The sequence below is a fragment of the Balaenoptera physalus genome, assembly GCF_965194825.1.
Source record: "Balaenoptera physalus genome assembly, chromosome: 4".
Taxonomy (NCBI): Eukaryota; Metazoa; Chordata; class Mammalia; order Artiodactyla; family Balaenopteridae; genus Balaenoptera; species Balaenoptera physalus.
Window position 1 is genome coordinate 57,216,176 of NC_138891.1, and position 6,483 is coordinate 57,222,658.

Consider the following 6,483-nt stretch of genomic DNA (forward strand, 5'->3'; position numbering starts at 1 on the left):
CCTTTTTTGAAGTAAACACAAATTTGTGTCTCCACCTTTGCCTGAATAATAGTGCCTGACAAGAACTCTTGTAGCTCATCAGTCCAGGAGAAGAGCCCAGCATTTTCTATACCAGAGTATCATGTTTGTAACATTTCTCATATTTACCAAACTGTGACCCTTGGGGGGACCTTCATGATGGCAGAGGAGTAAGACATGGAGATCACCTTCCTCCCCACAAATACATCAAAAATACATCTAAGGCTTCCCTGGTGACACAGTGGTTGAGAATCTGCCTGCCAATGCAGGGGACACGGGTTCGAGCCCTGGTCTGGGAAGATCCCACATGCCGCGGAGTAACTGGGCCCGTGAGCCACAACTACTGAGCCTGTGCGTCTGGAGCCTGTTCTCTGCAACAAGAGAGGCCGCGATAATGAGAGGTCCGCGCACCGTGATGAAGAGTGGCCCCCGTTTGCCACAACTAGAGAAAGCCCTTGCACAGAAACGAAGACCCAACACAGCAAAAATAAATAAATAAATAAATTTATAAAAAAAAAAAAATGTACATCTACATGTGGAACAACTCCTACAGAACACCTACTGAATGCTGGCAGAAGACCTCAGACTTCCCAAAAGGCAAGAAAATCCCCACATACATGGGTAGGGCAAAAGAAAAAAGAGAAAACAGAGACAAACAATAGGGATGGGACCTGCACCAGTGGGAGGGAGCTGTGAAGGAGGAAAAGTTTCCACACACTAGGAAGCCCCTTCACTGGCAGAGAGAGGGGGTGGGTGGGGGGGAAGCTTTGGAGCCACAGAGGAGAGCACAGCAACAGGGGTGCAGAGGGCAAAGCAGAGAGATTCCTGCACAGAGGATCAGTGCCGACCAGCACTCACCAGCCTGAGAGGCTTGTCAGCTCACCCACCAGGACGGGTGGGGGCTGGGAGCTGAGGCTCGGGCTTCAGAGGTCAGATCCCAGGGAGAGGACTGGGGCTGGCTGCGTGAACACAGCCTGAAGGAGGCTAGTGCACCACAACTAGCCGGGAGGGAGTCCAGGAAAAACCTTGGACCTGCCTGAGAGGCAATTGTTTCGGGGTGTGCGAGGAGAGGGGATTCAGAGCACCGCCTAAATGAGCTCCAGAGATGGGCGCAAGCCACGGCTATCAGCACAGACACCAGAGATGGGCATGAAACGCTAAGGCTGCTGCTGCAGCCACCAAGAATCCTGTGTGCAAGCACAGGTCACTATCCACACCTCCCCTCCGGGGAGCCTGTGCAGCCCGCCACTGCCAGGGTCCCGTGATCCAGGGACAACTTCCCTGGAAGAACACATGGCGCACCTCAGGCTGGTGCAATGTCATGCTGGCCTCTGCTGCTGCAGGCTCGCCCTGCATTCCACTTATAACTACTGTACCCCTCCCTCCCCCCGGCCTGAATGAACAAGAGCCCCCTAATCAGCCCCTGCTTCACCCTGTCCTATCTGGGTGGGGAGCAGATGCCTGAGGGAGGTCTACACGCAGAGGTGGGGCCAAATCCAAAACTGAACCCCAGGAGCTGTGCAAACAAAGAAGAGAAAGGGAAATTACTCCATGCAGCCTCAGGAGCAGTGGATTAAATCCCCACAATCAACTTGAAGTACCCTGCATCTATGGAATACCTGAATAGACAACAAATCAACCCAAAATTGAGGTGGTTGACTTTGGGAGCAACTGTAGACTTCGGCTTTGCTGTCTACGACTGATTTGTTTCTGAATTTTATGTTTATCTTAGTTTAGTTTTTAGCGCTTGTTATCATTGGTGGATTTGTTTATTTGGTTGCTCTCTTCTTTTTTCTTATTATTTTTTTATTTTAATAATTTTTAAAAATTTATTATTATTTAAAAAAAATGTTTTTCTTTCCTTTTTTCTCCCTTTTCTACTGAGCCATGTGGCTGACAGGCTCTTGGTGCTCCGGCCTGGTGTCAGGCCTGAGCTTCTGAGGCAGGAGAGCAGAGTTCAGGACATTGGACCACCAGAGACCTCCCGGCCCCATGTAATATCAATCGGCCAGAGATCTCAGTCTCAAATCTAAGACCCATCTCCACCCGACCTCCAGCAAGCTCCAGTGCTGGACCCCCCATGCCAAACAACTAGCAAGATAGGAACACAACCCCACCCATTAGCAGAGAGGCTGCCTAAAATTATACTAAGTCCACAGACACCCCAAAACACACCACTGGACGCAGCCATGCCCACCAGAAAGACAAAATCCAGCCCCACCCAACAGAGCACAAGCACCAGTCCCCTCAACCAGGAAGCCTAGGCAGGCCACGGAACCAACCACAACTACTGGGGTCAGACACCAAAAACAATGGGAACTACGAACCTGCAGCGTGCAAGAAGGAGACCCCAAACACAATAAGTTAAACAAAATAGGAGGCAGAGAAATATGCAGCAGATGAAGGATGAGCAAGGTAAAACCCCACCAGACCAACAAATGAAGAGGAAATAGGCAGTCTACCTGAAAAAGAATTCTGAGTAATGATAGTAAAGATGATCCAAAATCTTGGAAATAGAATGAAGAAAATACAAGGAACGTTTAACAAGGACCTAGAAGAACTAAAGAGCAAACAAAAATGAGGAACAACACAATAAATGAAATTGAAAACTCTCTAGAAGGAATCAGTAGCAAAATAACTGAGGCAGAAGAATGGATAAGTGACCTGAAAGATAAAATAGTGGAAAAAACTACCACAGAGCAGAATAAAGAAAAAAGAATGAAAAGAATTGCAGATAGTCTCAGAGACTTCTGGGACAACATTAAACACACCAACATTTGAATTATAGGGCTCCCTGCAGAAGAAAGAGAAAAAGAAAGGGTCTGAGAAAATACTTGAAGAGATTATAGTTGAAACTTCCCTAACATGGGAAAGGAAATAGTCAAGTCCAGGAAGCACAGAGAGTCCCACACAGGATAAATCCAAGGAGAAACATGCAAAGACACATACTAATCAAACTAACAAATTAAATACAAAGAAAAAATATTAAAAGCAGCAAGGGAAAAGCGACAAATAATATACAAGGGAATCCCCATAAGGTTAAGAGCTGATCTTTAAGCAGAAACTTGGCAAACCACAATGGAGTGGCAGGACATATTTAAAGTGATGAAAGGGAAAAACAGAATCCAACAGCACATTAAAAGGATCATACACCATGATCAAGTGGGGTTTATCCCAGGAATGCAAGGATTCTTCAATATACACAAATCTATCAATGTGGTACACCATATTAACAAATTGAAGGAGAAAAACCATATGATAATCTCAACAGATGCAGAAAAATCTTTCAACAAAATTCAACACCCATTTATGATAAAAAATCCTCCAGAAAGTAGGCATAGAGTGAACCTACCTCAACATAATAAAGGGCATATATGACAAACTCACAGCCAACCTCATTCTCAGTGGTGAAAAACTGAAACCATTTCCTCTAAGATCAGGAACAAGACAAGGTTGCCCACTCTCACTGCTATTATTCAACATAGTTTTGGAAGTTTTAGCCACGGCAATCAGAGAAGAAAAAGAAAAGGAATATAAATTGGAAAAGAAGTAAAACTGTCACTGTTTGCAGATGACATGATACTATACATAGAGAATCCTAAAGATGCTACCAGAAAACTACTAGAGCTAATCAATGAATTTGGTAAAGTAGCAGGATACAAAATTAATGCACACAAATCTCTTGCATTCCTATATACTAATGATGAAAAATCTGAAAGAGAATTTAAGGAAACACTCCCATTTACCACTGCAACAAAAAGAATAAAATACCTAGGAATAAACCTACCTAATGAGACAAAAGACCTGTATGCAGAAAACTATAAGACACTGATGAAAGAAATTAAAGATGATACAAATAGATGGAGAGATATACCATGTTCTTGGATGGAAGAATCAACATTGTGAAAATGACTATACTACCCAAAGCAATCTACAGATTCAATGCAATCCCTATCCAACTACCAATGGCATTTTTCACAGAACTAGAACAAAAAATTTCACAATTTGTGTGGAGACACAAAAGACCCCAAATAGCCAAAGCAATCTTGAGAATGAAAAACAGAGCTGGAGGAATCAGGCTACCAGACTTCAGATGATACTATAAAGCTACAGTAATCTAGACAGTATGGTACTGGCTCAAAATCAGAAATATAGATCAAGGGAACAGGATAGAAAGCCCAGCGATAAACCCACGCACATATGGTCACTTTATCTTTGATAAAGGCAAGAATGTACAATGGAGAAAAGACAGCGTCTTCAATAAGTGGTGCTGGGAAAACTGGACAGCTACATGGAAAAGAATGAAATCAGAACACTCCCTAACACCAGACACAAAAATAAACTCAAAATGGATTAACGACCTAAGTGTTAAGCCAGACACTATAAAACTCTTAGAAGAACACACAGGCAGAACACTCTATGACATAAATCACAGCAAGATCCTTTTTGACCCAACTCCTAGAGAAATGGAAATAAAAACAAAAATAAACAAATGGGACCTAATGAAACTTAAAAGCTTTTGCACAGCAAAGGAAACCATAAACAAGACCAAAAGACAACCCTGAGAATGGGAGAAAATATTTGCAAATGAAGCAACTGACAAAGGATTAATCTGCAAAATATACAAGCAGCTCATGCAGCTCAATATCAAAAAAACAAACAACCCAATCCAAAAATGAGCAGAAGACCTAAATAGACATTTCTCCAAAGAAGACATACAGATTGCCAACAAACATGTGAAAGGATGCTCAACATCACTAATCATTAGAGAAATGCTAATGAAAACTACAATGAGATATCACCTCACACCAGTCAGAATTGCCAGCATCAAAAAATCTACAAACAATAAATGCTGGAGAGGGTGTGGAGAAAAGGGAACGTTGTTGCGCTGTTGGTGGGAATGTAAATTGATACAGCCACTATGGAGAACAGTATGAAGGTTCCTTAAAAATCTAAAAATAGAACTACCATATGACCCAGCAGTCCCACTACTGGGCATATACCCAGAGAAAACCATAATTCAAAGAGTCATGTACCACAATGTTCATTGCAGCACTATTTACAATAGCCAGGACATTGAAGCCACCTAAGTGTCCATTGACAGATGAATGGATAAAGAAGATGTGGAACATATATACAATGGAATATTACTCCGCCATAAAAGACATGAAATTGAGGTATTTGTAGTGAGGTGGATGGACCTAGAGTCTATCACACAGAGTGAAGTAAGTCAGAAAGAGAAAAACAAATACTTTATGCTAACACATATATATGGAATCTAAAAAAAAAAAAATGTTTCCGATGAACCTAGGGGCAGGACAGGAATAAAGACGCAGACATAGAGAATGGACTTGAGGACAAGCGGAAGGGAATGGTAAGCTGGGATGAAGTGAGAGAGTAGCCTTGACATATATACACTACCAAATGTAAAATAGATAGCTAGTGGGAAGCAGCTGCATCCCACAGGGAGATGAGCTCGGTGCTTTGTGACCACCTAGAGCGGTGGGATAGGGAGGGTGGGAGAGAAATGTAAGAGGGAGGTGATGGGGGATATATGTATACATATAGCTGTTTCACTTTGTTATACAGCAGAAACTAACACAACATTGTAAAGCAATTATGCTCCAATAAAGATGTTAAAAAAAACCCAAAAACTGACCCTTACCTCACCCAAGACTCTTTGGTATTATTAGAATACCTTACTTTTCCATCTCTCTCTCTTCAGTGAGAATCTAGCTGTGATTAATAAATACCTTTTTCCCCCCTTAACTCATCTTTTTTTTTTTGTATTATACAAGTAATACTTTTGTCACTGTATAAATGTGAAGAAATGAACTAAAAAAAGAAAAAAGAAATCACTCTTCATTTCCCTGCCCAGGGATGTCTGTTGTTAGCCTATTGGTAAGTTAATAACATCCTATTATTTCCTTTTCTTCACCAATTCCTCCTGCTTTTCTTTCCCTTATCTTTTTCTTTCTCGCTCTCTTACAGACACACACACTCACACACACTCATATATAATATGTGCCTTATTGTTTTAAACTGCAGTAGAATTGTACTCTTCATCCCATATTAGGAAAAGTTTCATTATCAACAAAAACACACACAGTATCATTTTTAATGACAGTACAGGATTTTATCGTACAGTTATGCCTCAGTGTAGCTTTAGATATACTTAAAATATTAGTGAGATGAGGTATGGTTTTCAGAATGCCAGCTAGTCCTTCTTTCTCAGACTTGGCTATATCTCGTAGTCTCACTCCATTTCCACCTAGAAAGCAAGACACTCTAAATTTACCAGAACATTACACAGGGATGGTGTGTGGGATTAATAAATACTTGAGACAATAACTTAGGAGGTAAAAATTTAAGGATTGGCCTGAGACAAAATTGCAAAATAGGAGAGACTGATTTTGAGACTCAACTTTCCCATCTGTAATATGGTGTTAATATCAATATCATAGG

At 41.6% G+C, this 6,483-nt stretch overlaps 1 protein-coding gene and 1 long non-coding RNA gene across 5 annotated transcripts in view; one reads left to right on the top strand and one right to left on the bottom strand.

The window, feature by feature from the left end:
• LOC309659369 (uncharacterized protein) overlaps positions 1-6,483 on the top strand; it is an 813,664-nt gene that overhangs the window by 243,245 nt on the left and 563,936 nt on the right. The gene's annotated exons all lie outside the window — the stretch shown is intronic.
• Positions 1-6,483, bottom strand: part of LOC309659380 — a 47,458-nt gene that overhangs the window by 20,134 nt on the left and 20,841 nt on the right. The gene's annotated exons all lie outside the window — the stretch shown is intronic.